General features: G+C 39.7%; 1 long non-coding RNA gene across 1 annotated transcript; it reads right to left on the reverse strand.

The window, feature by feature from the left end:
* LOC109280833 (uncharacterized) lies at nucleotides 1–27,890 on the reverse strand. The gene is made up of 3 exons (XR_002087282.2): nucleotides 16,169–27,890; nucleotides 2,783–2,823; nucleotides 1–258 (listed from the first exon to the last, which is right to left on the reverse strand). It is a non-coding gene; the product is annotated as an uncharacterized LOC109280833 (long non-coding RNA).
* Between the last annotated feature and the right edge of the window lie 51 nt (nucleotides 27,891–27,941).

Consider the following 27,941-nt stretch of genomic DNA (forward strand, 5'->3'; position numbering starts at 1 on the left):
GGGGGGAATTGCAAAGAAATAGCACAATAACGACACAACAAAGTTTAAAGGAGCCAGATATCCATTCCTTTTCATATAGCGCAAAAGGGGAAGTTCTACTTGGTTCTCCGTATGAAAGATGGTAATGAGCATACCAATTATTTTCTTAGGTCATAGAGAAGAGATGAAGATTTATTGCTGTTCCCAGACAAGATGAAGATGAGCTGAACTGCCCGGTACTTTCACGCTCAAGCTGTCTTCTTGAGTCCAGTTATTTTGCTGCCAGAAGAATCCAATTTGAGAGGAGAAATGCTGTTTAGTCACAGGTGAGAAAGTCCAGGACATATCCCAGAAAATAAAACATGTCCAAATTCCAGCTAATGCTACTGGGGTGAAATCAAATTAGATATCAATCGTGTAGCATGTTAAGTACATTTGCCATGATAATAAACCTTTTAATTGCATGGTAGTCATAAATTTGCATTTTATCAGCAGTACTAGGTGTCATTTCAAACTCAAGTAACAGGCTAAAGTTCTAGAGACAAATATTAATTTCTCAGATTTATGCATAACCTATTTACAATGAACCAGCATAAATTAAACTAGCTGTCAGTGCATCAATGAAGATTTGTATTTAGATTTAAAGCATAAATATTTTTTCAATAAGTACATTATTAAGAATGGCACATAATAGGGAAAAACTTCAATTTTTCTAATGCTTAATTTTTTTAATGTCTAATTTTACAGACCATGGACTCTTTTAGCCCAGGATTTCTAAAGTTATATTTAGTAGCCAGTAACACAGAGGTTCTACATTCCAGTAAAGTACTGAAGCCTTTGCTCAGTTGTAGCAGGACCCAGCTGGACCTTTTAATAAATTGCAGCCATTGAGCTGCAAGACATGTAGTCACTAGTGGTCGGAGTTGGATGGGCTTTCATAATGTAAAATAGTTCACCCAGTACAAACACTAAATTCACATTTTGGCTGAAAGTAACCAGGGTGCTCCATCATAAAATGCTAGGATTTTCTGCTGGGAAAATTAAAAGTAACCAATTTCAATGTTAGTATTGGAGAAAGGGCTCTGATAGACTGACTTGGAAAAAAACAAGTTCCTTGCTCCAATTTGAAATAGTGAGCCACTAAGGCACACAGGAGGCATCCAAGGCATGTTAGAGCCAACAAGTGAACAGAAACCAGATAGATTTTTAAATTATTTTCAATGGATACTAGATTGAATTTAGTGATTTATTCGGACTTCAATAAAGTACATTATATGGCTTTGCTGTTTAGGACCAGATCTTTTCTCATAGTTTTCTACAGAAGGAACATGAAATGGTTTGAGAAATAGCTCTGGCCCAAAAAAGTAAAATTCTCACTCCGTCTTATAGACCTGTTCATGGGTGTTTGGGGTGATCTGATATTTTCCTTCTAAATCTGGTAGGAAAATGCTTCGATTGCAAATATAAAAAAAGTCTTGACAATGGAAGTCCAGAACCAAAATAGCGACCAATTTACATCTGGCATCCTGACAACTGGCTCACAGATGAATCAAAATCCTTGAATCAGTAAAATTTATAAAAATCACAATAAAATAGATTCTTCCATATAAAAGAGATTCTTCTATACAATACAAAAAAATCTTCTATATTATTCAAAAATCAGGTATATGAAAAGATTAAGAATGTATGCAGAGAATCTCTCTTTAGCAGTAGTCACCCCACAAAATATAAAATGTAACAAGTTGCCTCTGAACACCGTCTTCATAGGGGCTGCTCAGCTTATGAGCTCCAGCATAATCAGGTCCTGCCACATGGTAGGGCCCAATCCAGCATGATCTACTCCAGCATGATCAGGCTGTGCCACACGTCAATACTAGCCCAGTCCAGCATATTGACTCCACCTGGGGTGTGTGCCAGATCCAACCCTGCACTTTGGTTCCAGTGCACTGAACCCAGGACTTCATGCTGGCTTTGCAGCTGTGTGCTAGGTCTGGAGCCTCATGCTGGGTTGCATTGGAGTGCCCAGTTCATCCATGGACCAACCCTGTGCACTATGCTGATCCATCATGTGGATGGGGAGGCAGTTGTCCACAGATCCAGAAATTTGTCATACGTGGGAGAAAGAAGGGAGGAAGCAGTGGCAGTATTAAACTGCCATAGCTCCCACAACTACACCAATTAATGCTACCCCTGTTCTGCCCCTACCCCAAATTTCCAGACCTGTGGGAAGTGCTTTTCCTCACAAAGCCCCACCTCCCATTGTCCTCAGCTGGTTTTGCGGGAAAAGGTGTGGGTTAAATGAGAAAAAATATAGTATATTCAAAAGTCTCTAACCTAGAAAGTGCACTGGAAATCTTAAGCACCAAAATTTTTGTATAAAAGGAAACCATGTGTGACATGCTCTGACCCCAGATGTGACCAGGTGTACCTCCAAGACAATCTTAGGGTGCTTTCACACCTTCAAGAGTACCCTTCAGTGACAAGGCCCTCTCTGCCATCTGTTGCTTGACCACAGAAAGCAGATAAAAATACTGCAAAGGTCACTTTCCCAACCTATGGTGCCTCAGTTATACCCATCTCATACAGGCCTTACCAGCTCTTAGCAAAGGGGATTCTGTCAGATAACAGACCCTGGTGTGGTTACCAGCATTCCCTCTCTGCTGTGTGGCATACATGGCTGTGCAGGCATGCTTAAGCCATGCTGCCAGATGTGCCTGTGCAGCCACACATACCACACTTCTTAGAGGGAATGCTGGTGGTTACTCAAAAAAGATGAATACCCTCTTCTGGAAAAGAGGCCTACCTGTACAAGCAAATGCTCTGGAATCACAATTCTCACAGTGGCTTAAAAAGATAACAAAAATAAATTATTATGAAAATAAGAACCAGTGTAGGAAATCAGTAACCATATGTTGAGATACAGACAAAGATGATATAAGAATAAACCAACAAAAGACATCAGAACAACAACATCTTCTTAACCTTGCTTCTTAGGCCATGCGTAGACAAAACAAGGGGCATGTGTGCACAACACCTTTAAAGTGAGCTAAATGCTTTTGCAACACTTCAATGGTGTTGGTGTTTGTACATGTTGGTGGTGTATTGCACATTAATTGCAGCCACTGTAGGAAATTTGGTGGCGTAAAGCATCTTAAATGGCTTAGGGCACAGCAAACTAAAACTCCTCAGAGGAGTTTTCGTTTGCTGCCCCTACAGCCGCAGAGCAAAGCACCAGGCTCCATGCAGCTCAGGGGCTCTGCAGGAAGCCCTGCAGGCAGCCTGGCAGCAGCCCGAGACCCTGTCTGCAAGGGAGATGGGTAAAAAACTCATGTCAAATGTTAATTCTGAATGATTACTGTTCTTCAGCTGTTTGGCTTTGAACCTCTCCTAGGTGCCAAAGAAACTCATTGTTTACCACTTTGACGGTGTTGGTCTAACGACACAGGAAGACAAGGTTCTTGGGTAGATGTAATATTTTTTATTAGACCAACTAAATAGACGGAAAAATTGTTCTTTGCAAGCTTTCGGGAACAAACACTCTTCTTCAGGCATAGGGAGAGTCTGCTGTTTTGTGTTTGTTTATCACTTGAAAGTTATTATTATATTGTGCAATCCTGACCCTATATATACATACATACATACATACATACATACATACATACACACACACACACACACACACATTTTAGATCAAATACCACAATGCATCTGAATGTAAGGTCACTAAGGCTCAATATAGTGTGATGCTATGTAACTGTACAGATTACATATGCCATATCAGTAAAACTAACTTAAGAAAACAGACATGACACCCCATGAACCCCACATTTTCAGGAGAATACACATATATATTTTTGGCCAGGCTAGAAACCTATGCAATTTGTTTGTTTCTCTCTCTCTCTCGGGTAACTCTTTTTACACATTATTGCCTTCCTCACCTTCCCATGTCTTCATTTTCACATCCTCTTTTATTATGTCTCCCTCTCTCTCTCCTCCCATTGTCATTCTGCTTCAGACTCTTGCTGTTTTGTTATCCCTTCTTTTTTCACAGATGAGCAAAATAGGGGACAGAACCATCCTCCATGATATTTCATCCAAAACATTCAAATTTTTTTTTTCTATTATTCTTCAATAGTAGGAGGGGCAGAATACCAAAAACCGATGCAGTGTATCCAGTCCACTTTCAACACACCATTGGCTTGAAGAGGGGGAGACAGTTCTGATTTTAAGCAACCTGATTTGTTCACCCTAGTCCTGCCACAATGATGAGAGGGGGGTATGTGGGATGGGGGGGAGGGAAAGAGAGAGAGAGAGAGAGAGAGGTTTGCTGCTCAGCATATTAATATACTTGTTCAAGAACCATTCTTCTCTTCAGTATTTAGACATAACTTTAGAATATACTTCTATATCGTATATAGTTCAGATGCCAAAATAGATCAGTTCTAACTACATATAAATATTTACCTGATGAGCAAGCCTTCTGTTCCTTCTCAAAATATCCAAGTAGTGGTCAGAGTTACCTGATTTTGATCATTGAAAACTATACAGCATGTAGACTGGATAAACAGGTTTATTCTATAGCTTGTTTGAGAACAGGTCACAGTGAGCAGTCACTATTTACACTAAAACACTGAGCACACTTCCTGCATCTCATTTCCATTCCCCGATTGTTGACTTCAGTTTGATAAACAGGCAGACTCTCATTTTCTGTTTATGTTATCCACAAACCCCTCCCCCCCCTTTTTTTTTTTTTTAACTGTTTTGCAAAGTAAATTTATTGTGCAAATAATAAGCAGTGATTTTCAAAATGACCATGAGAAAACTTCCTGAGATGATAGGGTCAGACCTACCATAAACAAATGGTCAAGATTTAAACACTAAACACTCACGTATTTGAGTAGGAAAGTAAACATTATTTTACTCCTCTATTCCATAAAAATATGGTACACTTTGATACTTGTACTTGATAAGTCCATCATAGCTGTTATGGTAAAAACTCTCACATAGAATAGGTATTAGCAGAGGTGTACCAAGTAGGCTTTGCTTCCCCGGGCCGCAATGGTGTCCAGCTGGCATTCAGGACTCAGAGTAGAGGCAGGAATCCTGGCAGCTACAGGAGAAGGCGCTTCCCAGCCAAAGGATTTAAATCTGTTGCCTGGTCCCCTACAGGTGCCACCAACTGCTATGTTGAACAAAGATATATTTGGCAGTCAAGACACCTCCCTACCTTCACCCCCTGGCTCCTTACCCTGGAGCAGGTAACTGTCTCAACTCTATCCAGGCAGCTTGATGGTATTATCAAGTACAAGTTTTCCCTGTTGTTATCCCATGGCTCCTTCTCCCACTCCATGCAGCCAGAGCTAGTAGCGGTCTCCATTCTGGGGCCCCCAGCACCCCTCTCTGCAGTCAGCACCCAGGGTTTGTGCCCACTTCTCATTATGCTCCTAGGCTTATGATTTATATTACACAAAAGGAATAAAGATATAGCTATAAGCATAGGTATAATTTAATTTAAATTTCATCCTAATTACTCTCTTTTTGGGATGAACACTGTCAGTGCCTATAATTCCTGTTACATTTACATTTAGCATGCGTACTGCTCACCTATACTAATCTGTTGTTTATGTCGTCTCTTTTTCTTTCCCTCTACTTGAAATTAATTGCCAAAAAAGTGTTAGTGATTCAGACAGGTTACCTGAGTTCTCCTGCTTTGTGCCTTTTACGATGCTAACTCTGTAATTGGAATGAACCCCCCTCCCCTTCCTCTCTCACACCCCCAACCCTGCTTTTATATTCACCCTTGATGCAAACCCTAAACACCATTTCCTTCCATGACACCTACAAGCAAGGTATATTAAAGGGGCACCCAAGTATAACTGAGATGTTTTTATTATTTATTTTCAAAATAACGTACTTAAAATGCACTGGAACAGATCTGGTGACGTATTCACCATAACTCCACTGAACCAAAATACATACACCAGGAAAGGATCTGAACCTTCCCTCAAACAGCACAGAATTCTGTCCTAGCCCAACAGTTAGCAATGGCACATGCCCTGAAACAAAAAATTCCCCTCTCAAAATAGATAAGATAAAAATAAAACTGATGATATCATGGGCTGTGAAAATGTATAGGCAGTTGTAAAGATCAACAAATACTATTTTTGTGATAGTGAATTGCCAGTGTTAACTTCCATGTCAGACAAGAGAAATTAATATTTCCTAAACCTGTTTTGCCTTCATTTAAAAGTACTCCACATTAAATAAATATGCCAGACCATGGAATATACCTAAGAGCATATGGTTGCTTTTCTTAAAAGTAACTCCAGTATACAAGCAGTGAGAACACACTGTAAAATTTAAGTTGGTAAGTTCAAAAATCTTGTTATAGTAAATATGCTCAACCTTGCTTATGGTAAACCTTTTTTTCCCCCTGATTTATAATCAAGCCGCAGGACAACATAGGGATCATCTAGCATTAAAAGATGAAGAGTCTCTTCACATATCATCTTCACAGACACCTGTAAGTGTCCACCCATCGAATCAATAATTCAATAGATATCATAAAACAGAACTTAACTTCTTACATGCCCTATAGATATTCAATGGGCTGTAAAAAAATCTAGGACCTCAGATTTGTTGCTACATTGCATATCCTGGTGACTTGGAAACTACTGCAGGCTAAATTCTGATTTCATGAAACAAACTATGTACTCCTACCCCTTGAGAGATTGTCTTAGGCTCTCTCCATCTGAGAGAATGTCTCCCTCTCCAGACTGTACAAACACAGCTATAATTAGCAACAGTGCTCCTAATCAGATCATCCTCTATTTATGCACCATAGAACTGTTTTATAGGGTAAGACCTCTGGTAAAACCTTCCCCCTCATTCAAACAACCACAGTCTGTCCCCTTTCAAGGAAAACCACAAGGTGTATCCATTTGCACAGGCTGTTGTAGGAATAGGATGGGTTTGGTGTGGATAAACATGAGAAGACATTGGATGGCTGTCAAAAGAAGCTGCTAGTTTATTTCTGCTCTCCTAATGTAATACATTGATGTGTCGGGATTTATAAAATAAATCTGTTTTATTACTTTGTAAATTTAATTAAATAGAAACTAAAAATAATGACCAAGACTTGTAAATTTGGGTGCCCCGTAGAAGACATGTTTAAGAGCCAAGATTTAAAAATCCCAGTGAAACTGTCTGAACTGCAAAAAAAAGAAAGCTGATGACATACAGTTGTAGCTTTAAGGCTGTCCCACAGAAGTCAACACTATACACCAATATTTGTCAATCTTCTACACTACAGTGTAAACATCAAAGAAACATCCTACAGACTTGGGTGGTCGCATACAGTAAGCCTCAAACTTCTAGAGAACTGCACACGAAAATTAAATTAAAAAACCCTATTGTTTGTATTAAAGTTGCTGAATCCAGGATTCATAAATTTTAAAATATAGAAGAATGTCAAACATCTAATAATTTGGACTGACGCCTGGGCACTTATGAAAACATGCAGTAGAACAGGACAGTGACGCAACTGCAACATCTGCATGCTCCTGTACACTTGTATAGAGACAAGCATAGCAATACCATTGCAAGTACTTAATTTAAAGTGATTTAACTCATTTGTATCAGTACAGGTGCAGGCAGAAGGAACAGTCACAGTTAACAGTTACATGGGCTTTCCTCCTTACCTTTTACTTCAGCAGATCCTCCTTACCTTTTACCTTTGTCCATAACCTCCATTACTGCATCTGTAAACCAATGATGGTTGATGCCAGGAAGAACCATGAAAGGGCACCGCTCTCTCTAGATATGCCTCATTAACACACTGTCCCTCTAAAGCAGGGCGTGGTGGCACCCTGGGTACTGTAGCAAAGTCCTGGCCCCAAGGGTAACTGTGATCCCCTCCCCCCGCCGCCCGCTGGCCCAGTGACCCCTGCCCTACTCCAGCTTTCCCGCCACACCTTGGTGGAGTTTATAGTATTGCAGGAGGCGGCCCCAGGATCCCATAGAAAGCCTCAGTCTCTCAACAGTCTTGTGCTCCACATGCCCCTGGCCCTCGTGTCACCCTACTCGGGCTGTTCAACCCCAGGATCTCTGACCCAGGCAAGACTGCTGTCTTGCGTCCCAGCCCCAGGCTGGGGTGCTCTTGTGCTGCTCAGGGCTCTATTCTGGACACTTCTCAGGTGTCCCCATGGCCTCCATACCACCCCTGTAGCACAAACCAGCCCTCCAATATTAGACTTAAACATAACACAAATATAAGCACGTCACTTCCCAAACTAAACTTTACCTTCACTCTGGGTCAATGCCCCATCAGAAACCATACTTCCCCTTTAGCTGCTCTGTCTAGCTTCCCTGGGTAGCTTAGTTGTCCATGGGCCTGTCTCCTGAAGCCCCTCTCCCAGGAGCTCCTTCCCCCACAGCATGTGGAGTCAGACTGTGCCTTTTTCTTCTGCCCTTGGACTTGTATGCTTCTAAGCTCTACCCCTTCTGGTCATGTGGCTCCCCAGCCACACACAGGGTTTTCCCCTTTGCCTCATGGCTGGCCCATGCTCCTCTGCTGCAGCCCCACACAGTGTAGACTGTATTTCTGTTTTGGTACAGGTAATGCCAAAGTTAACGTTGAGTTGTGCACATGTGTAGTGATGACTGGTCTGGGAGCCCTCTAAAAGAGTTGACCTTTTGAACCATTGCCCCATTTATAAAGGGGTGAGCATGCTCAGACGGGTCTGTAAAAGTGGCAGGAGAAATCCTGAGGTAAATGTAAGCAACAGCTTTTGATTGACAGCAAGCAGCACTAAAGTGTGAGCTGTGATTAGTTGAGGAAGAAAAAAAAAGAGTGAAAGATTGTAACAACTCACATGATCAACAGATATTGTCAGCACCTGACTGGCTGGCAACAAAGCAGCAACTTGCTGGGCACTATTGCTATAAGAAGTACACTGCAGAGGGGTCTCTGGGCATGCCTGGGTGCTCTGTGAGCCTGGCTAGGTTACTCCAGAGATGAGTTGTGGGATGTTGTGTGCGAGTGCTTAAAGCATTCCAGAACTGTGCGTGTGGGAAGCTGGATCCACGTGTGGCACATCCACAGATCAAGGAAAGCAGTGATCTCCTTACTGATCTTTCAGCTTCACCTTGGAGAGCGCCAATCTCCTTGATCTCAGAAGGCAAGTGTTGATCTCCTTACTAGGTTTCAAAGTAGGAGAGTGGTGATCTTATTGGCAAGTGACTTCACCTCCTCTCAGCTCCTGTCCTTGAATGCTGGTTCTTTCTGGTAATGTACTGACTTGTATTGACTTGTTATCCCTGGTCATTCCAAACTGTGTTCAAACCTATTGTTATTGGCTACTTTTTCCACTAATAATTTTTCATTGGTTCTCACCATGATTGTTGTGCCATATATACCAAATAAATAAAGGCAGTCTTCCAAGCCAGCACTGTTAGCTGGTACTGATGGTCACCTTGGCTAGCTTCTAACCCTTGTCCACATCTTTCTGGGTCATACTGAAGTGAGGTCTAATCCCCTCTAAAATCGGCCATCAATAGCTGCACTCTCTGCTTAAAGTGACAGGAGTGTCTGGCTCCCTGTCACAGGTGCCTTGAGATCCATTCAAGGGTGCCACACAAAGTTAGGCCTATTAGGTGTACAAACATGATTCACAAAATAAACCCAAAGTTTTCATATAGAAAGTGTCAAAAACACTCTGACCTGTCATGGTCTGAGTCCTTTGCAATAGGAGAAAGGCTCTATTGGTTTTCTATAGACAAAAACAGAATGAAAACTAAGAGCTAGCATTTTCTGAGGGGTGCCTTGAGTATATCAAGTGGTTCCTCAAGTCTAAAAAGGTTGAGAACCACTTCTCTAAAGCAACTCCTACTTTCCAGTGTTGGAGACTGATAGGAGGCTAGATAGACCATTAGTCTGACCCAATATGTCTCTACGTATGTTAAAGACAAGGATTTTTGTGGGTGACATTTTTTAATGATCAACTGTATAGTTGGGAGGGACATAAACTAGCTTGCACATTTGTCCTGAACCATCACAGTTATAATATCTATTTATGTTCAGTCAGGCCAGAGATTTCACTTTTAAAGTATTTTGCTCATCTATAAGAATTTAGAAAAAAAATTTCAGTCTCTCTCCAATAGCAAGAGATTTCTCGATTGAAGGAACAGAAGGAAACTGCATCAAAGAAACAATATGCAGTTGATTGGACAAGCAGTTATCGGGAGGGTAGTTCAGAATTCTATTCTACTGGACTAGAATTACAGTTGCTTGTACTCAATTTGGCTCCAGTATATGCATTTATTATGAATACATGACTACCTTTTTTCCATCAGACCTCTGTCTCAATCAGCACACAGGATGAGTGGTGCCTACTTACTAAGCAGTAATTTAATGCTTTGTTTTATCTTCCTTGGTGAATTGTTAAGCCTTACATAGCAAACATTTTTCAAACACTTCAGGAAAGCCAGAAAGACAATATTAATCCCCCCCCCCCATCAGCTTCCCTATGGTACTAATCACTCAATTTCCATGCCCTTCACAAACACAAATCCTTTTTGGGTTCAGTGTTCCCAGTCCCAACCTTCTTCCAAACTCCAATTCAGTTTGCCACCTCCCTTACTAATCACAGTGACTCACTTGATTGTCTTTCTTCCTACTGGGTCACTCAAATCTTCCTTCCTGGCTTCTCATCCAAACCTGCTTGTTCCCCCAGCTGTTTGTCATTTTCTTTGCCCCGTCTTCTCATACCATGGCTTCTTGCCAACACACACACGTACTTCCAGCCTCTGTTTCTCTGTCCAACCAGTATTAGCTCCTTCCTTTTCCACCACCTCCAGCACCAATCTCGTTGGCCCAATCAGCCTTAGATTCACTTCTACAGCAACTCTCAGGCCTGGCTTTCCCATCAAGCCTGTCCTCTTCTGAGAAAAAACACTACAAGGAAGTGTTTCTGTAGCAGTATCACCTTGCTCATTTACTCTACAGGGATGGTAGAGTGAATGTCTTTTATTAGGAAGCCCAAATCTGTTCCAGAATTGAAGATAGACTCTTCAGGGGGGTTAGCTCCAGAGCTCTAACAAGTCTGAGCGTGTCAAGCAAATATGTCAAAGGCTTTAATGGTCATATTTTTCAGAAGGATGGCAAAAAACACATCCCTGGCACCAGAGCCGTCCCTTGGGTAGGGAAAATTGGGGCGACCCCCCGGGCCCTGTGCTTTGTGGAGCTGGGCCAAGGAGCCATGGCTCCTCCCATGGGGCACACCTGGAGCTGGTGGCTCAGCCCTGCACCGCACAAGAAGCAGCCAGCTGCTTGCCACTCCCCCCACCTGCCCCACAGCACACCATTGGTTTCATGTCCACTGAAGAACAGCTCGTCCCAGGCGTGTGGGATCTGCTTGGCTCTGGGCACCAAATTTCATTGCTATAGCACTGCTGTACCCTGCCTTTGCAGGGGTGCCACAGCCCCGTGCAGTATTAAAAGGACCCTGCACAGGCTGATTTACCCCAGGCCCTGCACCCCTCTAGGGTCAGCTCTGCTTGGCACAAATGCCAGTCCACTCAGCCCTATACCCACATAGAAAAACTTCAAAGTCCCCAATTCAAGACATGGAGACATTGGAATGTTGCAATAAAAGACCCCAATATTTTTATTTTTTTTTAATGTGGACAAAAAAGTAAGACTTTCCCCAAGTCTCATTCTCAAAAATAATTGAATTATCTGGCATGAAATACTCCAAAATAATTCAATCAGAGGCAGATGCCAAGCCTTGGGAGTTTCAACCCAAATAGTTGGCAAAGTTATAAGTAATATAAAACAGGTTATTCTCATGTGACAGGTTAAGACTCCTTAATAGACTAGGCAGCCAGCTTAGTCAATAATAAGTATAGTATACATTAAGCACAACAACCAAATATTATGTACTCCAAACATATATTAGAAGAAGTTAGGTTACAAGTGGGTACTCAAGTGAACTCAGTGCTGAATTAAAATGAGCATATATATTGGTTCAATATATTTAGCAAAAACATTAAAATGTATAGTGTCAAGACAAGGCAAAACCTGAGTCCCTCCCATAGTGATCCTTTATGTCTCTTCATTCCATGCACATTTCAGAAAATAAGAAGTCGAGTTATCCTAACAAGAGTCCTAACAATCCACGGATAACTACAATATAGTAATAATAAATATTCATTTAAAATTTGGTGTAACTTTTAAAAATCTTATGGAAGCTGTGACAAGAATTCCTAAAAATAATGAGTAGAAAAGAAACAGGTAACAGGAAACAGCTGGTTATGATAACTAAATTTCAGTTCTAGACAAAAACAAAAATTAAGGTCAGGATGACATTTTAGTGTTTTAACAGTAATTTCATTAGTGTTTTAAACGACATGAAAATGGTTGCCTTCGCAGCAGCCTTAATCAGTTTAGAGAAATTAATAACTGGTGCTTCATACCAGCAAAAATACACGGTTATCTTTCCAGGTTCAAAAGAAGGCTCCACATTGCATTGATTCATCACCTCAAAGTATACATGTATTTTGCTACCTTGCAGCTATATAAATAAAACAAAACAACAATAGTATAAGATTTATAAAGCATGAATAGCTTATACCATAGCACCTGTACCTTAAAAATTAGGTAATTAGTGGCAGCATTTTTCACTCACAATACCACAAGTGTTACCATAGCAGTACCTTTTTATTAATTACAATATAATGATCTGACTAATGCATACTATATGTAAACCAGGCTTGAACACAGAACAGTTTATAATGGGTGCATTTTACAAAGGCAGCAAAAAAAAAAAAATAACCTACAGCTACCCATTATTTTTAGAAAGTTTTTCAGGGCACATTTATAAAACTTGACCAGTTAAACAAGCTTGTATCAGGACAAAAAAGCAGGTAAGTATTACCCTTTCCATAAAGTCTTCCTGGATTAAGTGAAAATTACTTCTACCATACTTTTGTGATTGCTGCTTGCTTGTTCAACAAACATTAAACTAGATGCAACAGTACATCTTATTCCAAAAGCCTTCATTTCACATCCATTACATGAAGGAAGAGTATGTCTGACAAAGACAAGTACAACTAGATGTGTGCAAAATAAATTTTAAAAAACTTCAGGTGGTAGTACAGCAATGTCCCTCATTCTCCACACCTCAGAACACGTGTAAGCTTCCAAACATCCTACCCAAAATATGCATCCTAACCTATCAGGTATCATTCTTGGGATGATAGCTCCACTTCCCTTCTTATTTTACTGGATCTTTGGCTGCTTGGCTGTGCGCTCTGGAATTTGAGGAGGGAGAGAGGAAAAAGCACAAAGCTGCATTCCCCCAAGAATCATGTGCTTTAAAGTTTGAAATCTCCCCAAGCCATTGTTTTCATACTTTCTGCATAATTACCACTGCCTGCTTTATTCTGCTGCCTGGAAATTTCCTATGGTACATAATAACTATGTTGTACTAGGGTTTGAAAGTAACTTCACAGAAGTTAGTAAAAATCTTCTTTTCATGATGTTGAGTGAATAATTAAATGCCCCTTTGTATGGAAATATCTGGAAAATACAAGACTATCTAAAACATAGGCAATGTGTAAAGCTGCTCAAAAATGTGAACAGTGTAGGATAAATGCAAATGCAAAAGAAGCAGACTGGTTTGGTTAGAACTGGGACTGAGATAGAAAAAAAGAAAAAGCACCAGTAAAGTAAAGAAGATACAGTACAAGGAATCCCTAGATACAGCTAAAGTAGCTTAGGCATGTGCCCCCAAGAAAAACCTAGGAAAAAAACACTTTGGGTTAAAATGTTAGTGGAAGGAGGCTAGGAACTGAATGCCTGCCATTTGATATTCAGGGAATTGGCCATATTGATGTTCAGGGAAATGAGACTATTACATTCTGTGCAATTAAATAAGCTTCCATCAAAAAATGCTTGATTCCTTCATCAAATTTCTCTCCTAACCAAAACAACCCTGCAGATTCCCCAAATTGGCTAGCCACTCCAGTCAAAAGAAGAAACAACAATTTTTCAACAAAAGAATATCTGTAGATTCAAAATTTGTTCCTCCCATTAAGGCCATTTCTCTGGAACAAAATGAACATCATGCCATGTAGAGCAAATGTACTTCCAGGTCCCCAATATCACTGAAGCAGAAGTAATGATGTGAAGGGAGTTCCTCCAGAGAATATAAACTTTGGAAAGTACAGACCAGGTCAAGTTAGCAGCAGATATCATAGCAAGCAAATTTTCACAGGTTCACATCTCCTCAAATTCAAAACATTAAGTTATTATATTAAATGAGACAAGTCTCTGGGTTAGGAAGCAAGAAAATAGTGCAGATCAAGTGTATGCAATACTTCGCAATACAAGTCCTCAGATACCACCACATCTGTACTGAACAGAACACCCGGGATTGCCACCTTACCAATCTTAAAAAGGCTTTTACCCAGCAAGGACACTCCTCCAGAGAGGTAGATCGCACGTTTGAAAGAGCCACCTGGATACCACGTGAAGAACTGCTGCAGTACAGAAGAAAAACCACCCACAAATCGCACACCGCTGGTTATGACCTATCACCCATCCCTTGAACCTGTACGGAAAATCCTCAAAATCCACCCATCCTAGCCTTCAGACAAGCACCGAACCTCGCCAACCTCATCACCAGAAGCAAACTTCCTCAACCCCAGAACACACCAAAAGGATCCAGACCGTGCCAGGACAAGAAATGCAAAACCTGCCAACACATCTCCACCACCCCCACAATTACTACACCCCACAACAGAGCCATCAGCATCCCAGGATCTTACAGCTGCACCTCCAGGAATGTAGTATACCTCATCCAATGCACCAAATGCCCTGATGGAAGATATGTAGGAGAGACCAGACAACAACTGCGCACTAGAATGAACGCACACCGGAAATCCATCAAAGACAGAAACACCCAATTACCGGTGGGGGCACATTTCTCACAGGAGGGCCACTCTCTCTCCAATCTCTCAGTCCTGATCCTCAAGGGAAATTTACACAACACATCCCAGAGACGAGCCTATGAGCTCCATTTCATCAACCTCCTGGATACTAGAGATCAGGGACTAAACACAGACATTGGATTTTTGACACATTACAATCTGCCTGGCAACTGACTCCCCAGCCCAGCCCAGCCCAGCCCAGCCCCTGGCTTCTTTACTTTTCATTCCATCCAGGAAGAGCACGCAGCAACTGCTGCAGCGTCCTTAGCCTGACAAAGGGTTTTTGAACCCGAAAGCTTGCTTAATAACTATTCTCCAACCATTTGGGTTGGTCTAATAAAAGATATCAAATTCACCCAAGGAACCTTGTCTGCCTATATCCTTAGACCAACACAGCTACAACCTAAACCCCTGCAATACTTTGTGTATTACAGTGAATGACAAATGGTGCATGTTGATGCATAGTAACCAATTTTAATCATCAATATTATATTTTTAATTAAGATTGTCACCAGGTGGGGTCCCTAGAGACAGCCGTGATGCCCCTAGGGCCCTGTGACCGTGCCAGCTTTGCCCTGTGGGCGCCTTCTAGTCTCACCTGCCATGCTTTGTTGGTTAAGGCAGTAGATAGGGAGGCTGCCCTCAAGTTGCTACACAGTCACGGTCCTGATGGACCCCACTAAACCCTTAGGGTTTTTAGACCCCTTGCTGGGTCTCGTTCTAAGCACATGCCTTGCGAGATACCCCAAGCCTTATGGGCTAGAGGCACGGCTCCAAAACCATCCCTTTACCATGACCCATGGTGTGGGGCCCCAAATACAGATGGTATTTAGACATCGCCTCTAGTGGTGAGGCCTCAGTTTAGTTCGGCCTTTTGTTGTCACTGGACCCTTAGCCTCAGTAACTGCACCCTTTGGCACTGGGGTCTCCTCACCCCCTGTCACTGCACCCACTGGCACTGGGGCTCTGCATGGTAGTGTGCCCCCAATGAGGCCTCCTTCCCCCCAATACACTCAGCCCAGTCCACTGGATTAAACCACAACAAAAACAAGAGCTCTTGGGCTATAACCTCAAAATAATAATATCAATGATACTGGAGGCCACACACTGCGCCTTTAAGAGGCCCAGTTTCTCCCTCAGCCATGTGTGCCTCCTATCCCCAGGCACTTTAGGAGCTCCTAGAGCCTGTTAGTCTTACCAGCGGTCAGACAGGTGGCCAAGCATCTCTGTGGAGCTTTTATGCATCAACTCCTTCCCCTCTGGCTGCTGCCAGAAAACTGACTGCCTTCAGCCCCAGCCCTGGGGCTTATATGTGCCCAGGGCCCTGCCTCCTTCCAGTCAGCTGACTGGGTTTAGTGCAGACTAATTCCTTCATTAGCCTGCTGCCATGGCAACCTGCACCTGTGGGGGTGTTACCTAGGGCCCTCTCTCTAGGCAGTTTCTGCCCTTAAAGGAGCAGGCACACCTTAGTGCCCTGTGACAAAGATCAAAACCAGTATGTGCCTAAGTTATATTTAATATTAAAACCTATAAATTATCCTTAGAATAACTTATCTGACAATTTTTTTTTTCTTTTTCCATTGTGAAATATATTCTTTCAGATCATTTTTTAAGGTTGAGTTAGTTTAGGACATTCAGAAACGGAGAACAAGCCAATGGTTTCAACATTTAAGTCAACCTTTTCTTACCAAAATGGTAAGAAAAACTGGATGGCTGTGTGTGAGCTCAGTGTATTAATACAGTGTTTCCCCATGGGATGTCATCCTTCATTAAAAGAAAAAAAAGTATAAACAAAAGTTTAAAACACAAAAAAAATAGAAGGTTCCAGCTTAATTTTATGAACTAAATATAAGCAAACAGGTAGTTCTTGGAAGAGCATGGCATCAGATAAATATACAGTAGGTATGGATATAATATCTAGAAAATACAAAGCTAAGTGAAAGTGGAAACAGCAAATTATTAACAGATTTCACAAACCATTAATAATATAAAGTATGGAAACACATTAAAGTAGCCCTAACAAGACTCAGCTTTTTTTTTTATACCATCTGATAAAGAGTTATATTACTCCCTCACATACCAGCCCCATTAAATTTTTATGGATTTCTATGCTGGTAGAAGAAATTGATCTTAGTAGAATCTATATCCTTAGCAGATCTCAGATAAAATAGTGTGAAGGAATAGGGGAGCTATAAAAACTAATATATATATATATATATATTTTTTTTTTTTTATTATTATTATTTTTTTTTTAATTTTCTCATTCAAAGACACCAGCAGCCAGAGATATACAAGGATATGCTAGGTTTTGGCTTAGAATTGAGAGTTAATAAACAGTTTTAAGACAAGAGAGGAAACACTCAGACTGGGTCCAGCTGTTACACTTAGCATGTGTTAAGCACGCAGAAAGCACTTTACAGCTGTAACAAAACACACACTCACAGAACATAAAGAACTTTAAAAATGGCAGATACTAATCTAAAACCATCTTAACATGTGCTCTGGGGGGTGGAATCCTTTAATTAGAGTGGCTTCAAAATAGCAGCAGGGGTGCTTTAGCTAAAGCTCATTCAACGAGCTTTAGTTAAGGCACTTCTGCTGCCACTTTGAAGTATGGGAATGCTGAAAGCATGCTAATTTGCACACTCCAACAGTCAATTAATCAAGTGTGATCTGAGGCACTGTAATTACAGCATGTTGTAGCAGCATCCATGCACATCTACCAGCTCTCAAAATTAATCCTGGATGGCTGTGGTATCAGACTAGTGTTTTATCCTAGATGGCTGTGGTATCAGACTGAAGTGCTTTAGTTCAGAGCACTTTATCAAACATCTGCACCACATCTTAGAGCATAAATTTGAAATACATTTTTTCAATGGTGACAAAACTACACTTACCAGGGATTTAAAAGCAGATTAAAATAACTAGATTAAAATGTGAATTGATAATAAAGTATCTTGTAATTAAAGAGTGATAAATCTAGAAGCACAAGTGCCTAAGTCACAGGAACACATAATATAATTACCCCTATGACATATTAGAAACTGAAGTTGGACCTCAAAAATGCAAGTGAAAATGATTCTATAACATGAGATCCAAAACACAATAAAGACACAAACTCAGTCTAGTCCTGTGCACTTAAGTACATAACATTACTTTTTATACAAGCAAGTAGTTTCAATAAAATCAAAGCAATGTAAAAATAATAGAATGGCTAATATAGGACTCTATTAATAAAGAACAAAACATAAGGCTAATCAACCAGACTATGCAAATTAGACACTATCAAACTAATTTAATATCTTTTTTTTAATGAGATTACAAATTTGGTTAATAAAAATAACCACGTTGATAGGATACATGACTTCCCATAGAACATTTGCTTTGGTACTGAATGGCATTCTAATTAAGAAGCTGGAAAAATACAAAATTAACATGGTATATTTTAAGTGAATTTAAAAATTACCAGACTCATCTTAAAATGTGAGGATGAACAATCATCAAGCAGATGCGTTTCAAGTGGGGTCTAAAGATTGATCCTAGGCCCTGCACTATTCAACATTTTGATCAGAAGAAAATATAAAATCATCACCAATGAAAACAGAAAATCATTCTAAAGATTGGGGGCGTGGTAGATAGTTTTTAAAAAAGTTTTTGATAGGGAGATATCTGGATCATGTTGGAAGCAGGGTGTAAGCAATGTGCATTTTAATGCAGCCAAAATATAAAATCATACATCTAAGAGCAAAGAATTTGGGCCATGTTTACATGATAAGAAACATTTTGGGCAACCATGACCCTGAAAAGGCCTTGGTGAATAACCAAAACAGAACACGAGCTGGATGGGAAACACAGTGGGAAGAAAGACCACTAAGGACTTTGAAAATCCAAACAAGGGACTCTTGGGTAATAGTAAGGAAGTTTCATTCCCTCTTGTTTGGCATTGTGCAACTGTTCTTGGTATACAATATCCAGTCTGGTATTTAAAATTCAAGAACAAAGCAGTTAAATTGGAAAGGGTACAGAAAACAGCTGCAAGAAGGATTAAAGGATTGGAAATTGTAGTTTATATAGTGAGAGACTCCAGGAGCTCCATCTACTGATGGAGTTTAAAGATAGCTGATAGCTGTTTAAAGAGAAGGTTAAAGGGTGATTTGTTCACGTTGTATAAGTACCTATACTGAGAATAAAATTTTAACCAGTCAAGCAGTTAAAGGCATTGTAAGTCTAGTTAATGGAATATATAACAAGACAAATTCAAAACTAAAACTAAAGTCCATATTTTTAGCAATGAGAGTAATTAACATTTGGAAAAAGAAAAAAAAAACTAACTGATGTTTGTGGGTATTTTCTCCACTTGCAATTTTTAAATCAGGGTGTTTTCTTCTTAAGCAGTTACTCTAATTCAAACAAGAAGTTTTCAGAAAAGTCCTATGGCCTGTGTTATACAGGAGGCTGACCAAGTGATCACAGCAATCTGTTCTGGCTTTAATAGCTACAAAAGCATGTCTAAGTGTTTGCAACATTGGGGCCAGTCTTATTTTGAAAAAATCTGCATGCATGCATCCACCCAGTTACTGTAACACCATTACACGCTTGAGGTTAGATACTTCAGGGTGTGTAGGATTCTAATGCTCCACTAACCCCACAGCATGCGCACAAGTTTGGGGTCAGAATCTGTTTGACCTAACATCCCTGCAGATGCCTACAGAAGGGAACCATGGATTGCTTGGCTAGTGGCCTAGGAAATTGGTTGAGAAGGCAAAAGGTGAAGCTGAGAAATGCATCCAGGAGCCCTTTATATGACAATGCATCTGAAATAGTCGAGATGGATTGGTCTCTGGAACTCAAAATGCTGTCCATTCTCTTCGACAGGTGATCCTGATGGCCCTTTGGACAGAGTATACTCTTTGGCAAATGAAAGACAAACAAATATTCTTAACAATTATGACTTTAAAATGAAAATGTAACTTACAGTGTTGTTTCTATGGAAATAGTCAGGAGATGAATGTACTAAGCCTCATACCATATCTTTATTGTTCTCTCTATAAAAAAATTTAAAAAGCCACATTGTGTTCATTTTGTTTTACTTTTATTTTTAAAATAAACTTGGAATTTATTTCTCAGCCCTTTACAGTTAATTATGTTACCTGAATAAAGGCAACCCTTCTAGAACAGGGCAACTTTTAATAAAACAAACTGGTGTCCATCTTGAAATGGTTCATCAAAAAGATAAATAAGCCCAGGACATTGTTTCTCTGTGTCTTAAAGTCACATACAAATGCTTCCTGATCCTCAATCTTGGATGGAAGACATTTCAGTACTTGCACTAAGGACTGCCTTTTTCATCAAGCTTCAGCCAAAAGATCCCAAGGAGAGAAAGGAGGCAAGCTTTTTAACTGGCCTGACAGCCTCCAATTGATTAGCACCTTCTCCTGAACTTCATGGGCCCATGAGGGATTACATCTTTTTTGGTTACCTAGCCTGTGTGGTTTTTGTTTTTCAGTGTTCCCATGCAAGAGGGTTCAAAGAGGCTGATGCCTCCAATAGGAAAGACCTCATAAAGCCCCTCATGGCAGCCTCCTGTAAACATTTACTCAGGCAAGAAAATCATCTCCAAATGGTACAAGTAATACTTGCATTAGGCTGATAATCAGCAGTGAAATACAAATTACTAATCTAGTCAAGAAAGCAGTTCTTTAAAAAGCTTAGAGATGGTAAAGATTTCAGGAAGAGAAGGCTGATATCAGTTGAACAAAAGGTCAAGTTGGGGAACACTTCTACTTTACTGTTAGCAAGAAATTCTGGTTGCAATAAATTGTGATGTTCCCTCTGTGACAATAAATGCAAATAAGAATACTTGGATAAAGACCAAGCTTGATTTATAATGGATTCAGGCAAAAACTAAGGGGGGGGGGGAGAGGGGAGAAGAATGGGAATGCCATATACCACTTCTAAAATTTTCCCTTTAGGTCAGAAAGATAATTATCCCTAAAGGTATTTTGCTCTGCTTTGGATCAAAAGTTAAAAACATGCTGGTATTTTTCATTAATAAATGGTAAAGAAATATTTAGCTACAGTGTGATAATCTTTCACACTCCTTTCTTTCTTGTATTTATTTTTATGCATCTATATGATCATTGTGTTATTATCAAACCTCGTTAGATGAGACATGGATGATATTTACAGTATGTAGTATTAGTTAACAATTCACATAACTGTAAATCTTAAATTATAGGCAAACAGCATCTAATCAAATGTTTAATTAACAGGGTGAGAAAGAATCATATTCTGAACAAGTTTGAACCAATTTAAGATATTTCTGGTCCCCAATTACACAACAGAAACTACTCAGGTTCAAGCTCAAGTTCACCCACCCCCTTTTTTTTTGGCATAACATTCAGAAAGTTCAGATTGTGAGAAGCACTTCTCCCCATGGGCACCTATACACGTGCTTGATGCCTGCTCCAACACGTGATCATTAGGACAAGTTAGAGCAGACTTGATTAACTGAGCCCCAATTAGCATACTCCAGCAGCCTTGGTGTCTCATGCATTCAGCATCCCCATTCTTCAAAATGGTGGTGGGAACACTTTAACTGAAGCTCATCAAACGAGGTTTATTTCAAGAGCCCCTGCCACCATTTTGAAGCACTGGACACTGAATACACAAGACGCTGTAGGCACTTTAAGTAGAGCAGCTACCGAGGGCCGCTGTAATTAAAGAGCCTGCTACCCCCCTCCCCTGAAGCATGTGTAAAGATGTCCCATGTGTCTAGACAGGGAAATAGGAAAGGGAGCTGCCATATAGCAACTGGTGAGTAAAGATGCACTTAGTTAGATTGCTTCGCAGAACCAAATAGCAAGACCAGGCTTTTTACAGAATGCATGTACAACTCTGTAGTCAGACACTTAATTCACTTCATAGCTGTAGAGCTATTTCATGTTGTAAAGGGTATTGTAAGCATTTTAAAACTGTTTGAAGCAACTTTCAATAAACCAAATCTATTAAAACTTCCCAAATTGATGTGCTATCATCAAATTGAGCTAGATATTGTTAAATCTGTTATCTCAAGGGTGGCCAAGCAGCATCACAGGTACCACCAATGGCATAGGCAGCCTCTGAGTGGCATGCAGCACAGCATGACAGATAGGGCTGGAAACAAGAATGCAGAGCAGCAGATCAAGCAGGAAGGAGATCAGAGTGCTACTTGGGGAGGGTGCAGGACTAATTTATAGTATGCCTGCCAAAGAAGTCAGCCCCACTGCGTCAGCTGGTATGTTATACATCCAAAGGATTAATGCAAATTTGCATAAAACAAGCTGGAAGGAAAAATGATATTATGTACTGAAGGAAGATATGAATTATTATACTTCTGCTTTTTTTTAATTCATACTCCATCACATGAAATACTAATGGAAACACATTACACTGCAATCGTTTAAGCTAGCTGTGAGAACACTGTCTGAAATGTTAGATTAGAAAAAGAGAGAGGGACTATACATGTACTGCAGCTGTGATAGTTAAAAACTGACATTAGGAGAAAGCCAATAAGATTATTACCTTTGCTTACACAAGTGCCGTTACATTCTCCCTCTATGTTCCCCTACCATATTGCATCCCATCCTTTTGCTTCTCCTTGTGTCTTTTACCATTCATTTTCTCCTTTTAAGCTATATTTCACTGCTCTTCTATCTTTTTCCAGAGATGCATTTAATCTTTGTTCTTACTTGCTTATTTGATGACTGTAACTTAGTTCTGTTTAAGCAAAAATAATTCCTAGTACAAATACTTGTTATTTGACAAATTTGAAATCTGAAAGCTTTCTGCTAAAGTCTTATAGCAGATTAAATATGTCAAGAGTTCTGACAACTCCATAATCATTTTATAAACATTATACCAACTAAACTAAAACTCCTGCTGATTTACTGTATAAAACTAACAATGACAACAAAGGAGATTTTTCGGTTTTACAACATTCACTTAAGCACATTTTATTCAATCTGCTCTCTGTACAAATGGGGCTTCAACATTCAAAATATGGCCTTGCTGCTTATGGGAAATGCTAGGATAGAGACATCTTGTGGTCATAGATGTAGCTCTATTACAAAATGATTTTGTGTTTGCATACTGTACTGAAAAAAATATTTTGGGTAAACCTTAAATAAAATTGGTCAAAAATCCAAAAAGTCAAGCAAAAAAAATAGTTCTGAACTTTCCTTGTGGATTTTTTGTTTATTTAACTAAAATGAAGTAAAACAAACAAAAACTCCAAGTGGAAAAAATTACACCTATAATTTAAGAAAGCAATTTTTCAATTTTTAAAGAATTTTTTGGTAAGGTTTTATGAACCCAAACCTGCATCTTTTAGTAGAAAAATGTTCCAGCACTAGATTTCACCTAGCTTTAGTGAATATAAGGAACTCAGGAGTTGAATTTAAACCAATCTTATTCTCTTTTTACAGTCTTCTCTATATCACTAATTTATACCATCCCTGAAATAAAACATGATCAGGTCCTAAATCTTTACAAGAAATAGCACATTTCTCAAGAAGTCTATAGAAACAAATAATGAAGAAGAAGCTGGAGTGTCTTGTAATATTGCCAAATAGTTTTATATTCTTTCACACTTTTTATATTTTAGTTCACACGTTGGAAAAAAATGTTAAAAGAAAAGAAAACTGAAAATAGAGGAGAACAGAAATAAAGTTTTGCTTGATCCAGAAGAACTATGGCAGTGGTTCCCTTACTGCTTTTACTTGTGTTGACTTTGTTAAATTCTGTCCTCTATTTTACTCTATTTATGAAATTGATGCTTCAGGATGTTTTCATCTCTTTCGGACTCATGGTTTCTAAAATAGGCATCACAATGTTTACCACCTTTGTAAAGCATTCTGAGACCTACTGATGAAAAGCATGTGTAATGGACTGTAATAATGCAGCAGGAACTAGTGTTCCCAGCAGGCTGCTGGGGAAAGAGGAAAGGGGAGGGAAAGACCAGGAGCTGCAGTGGGACTGAATCAGTAGGCCACAGCAGTGGGGCTCAGACTGGGAACCTAGGTACACAGTAACTGAGTGCTCTTTTAGGCTAAAGACTGGTTTGAGGGTCCCTCTGGAGTTAAGGGAGGGCTTAAGGTTTCTTCAGTGTATTGCATCCCATTGTTAATATTCCCTATTTGTTATCCGTCTCTGAAGGGTTTTATCACTGAGTTGTTATTGTCTGTTATATGTACTCTACGCATATGTTAATGTTAATGTTTGCTCACCATGTTTTTCCCAATCACTCTGGCCCACTGGCCTGTGACCCTATCCCCCCAGAATCCCTCATATAAATTTGAAAACCCTCCTTTTGGCTCCTGTGCAGTTTCCAGGGTTTGGTACAATTGTATAAAAACTAAGTGTCATCATTATCAGTGAGGTTGAACAAATTATTTTAGGCCAATGAGAATCATCTCTCCCAAACCTGCAGAATTGCTGTGGCATCTTTTTACAACAGAACTAGAAAACAGACTAGTGTGATCCTCAGACATCACCAAGTAGCATAGGGTAATAATTAAATGATAATTTATTACATAATAAACCACAGCAATATCAGATTATTAAGGCCATCTATCCGTGGGTCTTAAAACATTTCAAACTAAGGACAATACTGGAAATCTCATTCTCAGATTGCTAGGAGCTTAACTTTAATGATTATTTGTATCAGTAATAACTCAGCAATTTAAAGTAGCTATGATTTGGCTCTAATTGATTAATACCTACAGCACTCCTGAGAGGTAGTTATGGTGAATATTTTTTCCATTTTAAGAGGTAAATGAGCCTCTGAGAAGTTAAGTGTTTTGAATAAGTTGATACAGAACGTCAGTGTCAAAGCCAGACCATTAGAGGCTGGTCTCCCATTTTCCAGACCTTTGTTCTGCACAGCTGTTGAAACCCCCTTACCTAAATCATTTTTTATCTTCATTTGCAGAAATACATGGCAAGAAAAGATGCACAGGGTACTGAACACTACTATAATTTAGTCCTAAAATAGAAAGTATCATCTCTAAAAAGAGCCTGAGAACAATGGAACAAACAAACAAACAAAAAAATTACAGTGATTTACAAAATGTGAGAAAAATGCTCAGAGCCAAGTATAAATATGGTTTAACAAAGAATAGAGGTACTCTTGTCTTACCAAAACGTGAAAGGTGTATGCCAATTAAATATAGGCTTCAAAACTAAGTTACCCCAGAGCAACACAGTATTCTCAAGGTTTAGGTTTACCAAAGTCATGGCAGTGGTAATAAATGAGAAGTAGTTTTTCTATCTTGGAGGATACCAAAAGCTCATTTTGCTAGCCCTATAAGTAAGTGGAAATTACTGAAAGAGGCAAAATACACATTTAGATGTTTGCAGCTTCTTACTGCGTAACATGTGCATAACATATATTATTTTCTTTCTTGTGATATCCAAAAATACTGGGCATAATGTAGTCTTCTACAACAGAGGAAGATTTGTGGGGCAGAGAGAAAATACAGGTGGCTAAAATTAAATCTAATTTGCTTTCACTAAATTTCACCACAGCTATTTATATTTTGTAAGATGTTGGGAAAAGAAACAACAGTTTAGATCAGCTCTAACCATACACAGTTTTCATATCAATGGTGTAGTTTGATACTTATTTAACTCAATTCCCAGCTGTAAATAGAGCGTGGAGTCAGAATGAACACACTTTCTTTAAAAAAAATCAAGTAAAACAGCTTCTAAAAGGGCTTTAAAAAGGCAATTTTTGCAAAGAGAAGGCAATCATCCTGTCACCTAATCCAGGCCCTAAAATAAGGCAGAGCCAACCATGCTAGCAAGCTGTGAACATAGCATCTAAGTGATAATTGGTAAGGAAACAAAAGAAACCAAATTAAAACACTGTACTTGGAACATGAGCAGTTGGGATAGTTATTTTCTCCTTTCCTGTGACAATTACTTTCTGCCAGATTAAAAGCTCCACATTAACATTAATGTGATTATAGCCAAAAAGGCTAACTGGTTTGAAAAGGAAAGGGTCTAAATCAGTTCATTTGAAGATAGAAGAGTCAAAGGTGCTGAGGCGCACTCAACTTTGACACAGTTTGTCTGACTGAGGAACCCAGAAGGGTTCAAAATTTGAGCTAAAGAGCACTTGGTTTCTCAGGCAAGGACAGAATATAATGAGCCATTACTTGTATCAGGTATCATATCTATATATCTATATAGATAGGTATCTATTTTCCCCTTACAGCATACACACACACATCTAATGCTGACTCTAGAAGTTAAGAAACTTAGCACAGTATAACAGATTTGATTCCTTGAGAAGCCAACATACAGTATTTGAAACTGAGATATTTTTATAATATAAATTGATGGGCCAGGGTTGTCTCTCGCTATTAAAAAGAAAACAGTAAAACTATATTAGGGTTGCAAGGGAGGGGGCAGAGAAAGGTTGCCTTATCCACAAAAAAAACAAAACAACAAAAACCACGCACAAACGGATTTTCCCACTGTGTATGTTTTGGGTTGGGGAAGGGAGCCATGTGGGTTCAGTCCAGAATTAGGGGAGAGTGTCAGGTCCAAAGCAAACACCTGAGAACCATCTTGCACCTGATAAACACCAACCCCCTTTGGTGTGGGAAGGAAAAGAGCCCTCTAAACAATAAAGTAGTGCATTTATTTAAGAAGGCCAAATGCTTCGCTCATCTCAGGTACTAATAGCAGGAGAAGGCAACTTAGCAAGAAAAGCAGAATGTACAAAGTTTGATAATTGGCTACACAGGGGAGAAAAGAGCAGTAAAGGACTGCCCCTCATGGCAAAATATTTCCCCTTAATTTACCCATTGCTGGCACACTTTGCTTTCCAACACTACAGTAACATCTAAAAGAATCTCCACTTCTTTCTTTTTAAAAGAACTTTACTGCTTTTGTGTTTACTGCAAATACTGATTTGTATAATTCACTTTACTGTCATCCCCCCTCCTCCCCATAAAATGGCATTAGCTCTAGATGTAACAAAGTATCATTTAAGATATTTCTTTCAAAAATGTTACAAAACAAGTAGGGCTACAGAGAATAACCAGTTTCTTTTTGTCCCTGAGCCTATCCCTACTGTGAAGCCGCAGTGAACATAACCTGGGTAATGTTATGTAGCTGTGACAATCACTCCACCAAATCTAGAGGCAAGCAGTCACCAATAGTGACCAGCAATAATCCTCTCTTTTCAGATCAGCTGGATTCTCCATTACTTCCAGGCAGCTCTGAAGCAAACATGCCCAGGGAAGATTAGTTTGTAGAGCTGAGGCTCTTCCACCATATAAAATCATAACAATGTTGAGCTGAAGGTCACCTAGTCCACCTCCTGGGATGAGGCAGGATAAGTACACCTGTGACATCCCTGATGTGTTTGTCTAAATTATCCTTAGAAACCTCCAATGAAGGAAACTACAACAGCAAGCCTTGGGAGCTTAGTACAAAGCTTAGCTATCCCTACAATCAGAAAGGGTGGTTTGCTTTTGTTTACAAATTAAGCTGATTTCTTTTTTTGTACCAGTGGCAAGGAAGAGCACTTAATTACTTTTCCTGCTAGGGGAAACTTTTGGAACCATACTGGGGTGGTTATCATGACTTCACTTAGAGGCTAGGGACAGACATAACACATAAACTGGTTTAAAGTGATAAACTGGTTTAAGTGATCAGAAACTGGTTTAAACCTGTGCACTGAACATCTGTTCTGATACATAAACCGGTTTAAAAATGGCTGAAACTGGTTTGAGATACTACATTCAACCAGGTTTATCAGACTTAACTGACTTGGCTCAAACCCGTTTATACAATGTCTGTCCCAGACCCCTTCCTGGTTTAACTTTAACCAGAGTCCCCCAACATCTCAGATGCTTTGCAGCCCTGGGCAGGGCTCCCTGCTCTACAGCAGGGCTGGCCCCACCCCTCCCCTCTGCTCC

The sequence above is a fragment of the Alligator mississippiensis genome, chromosome 3 (assembly GCF_030867095.1).
Source record: "Alligator mississippiensis isolate rAllMis1 chromosome 3, rAllMis1, whole genome shotgun sequence".
Classification (NCBI taxonomy): domain Eukaryota; kingdom Metazoa; phylum Chordata; order Crocodylia; family Alligatoridae; genus Alligator; species Alligator mississippiensis.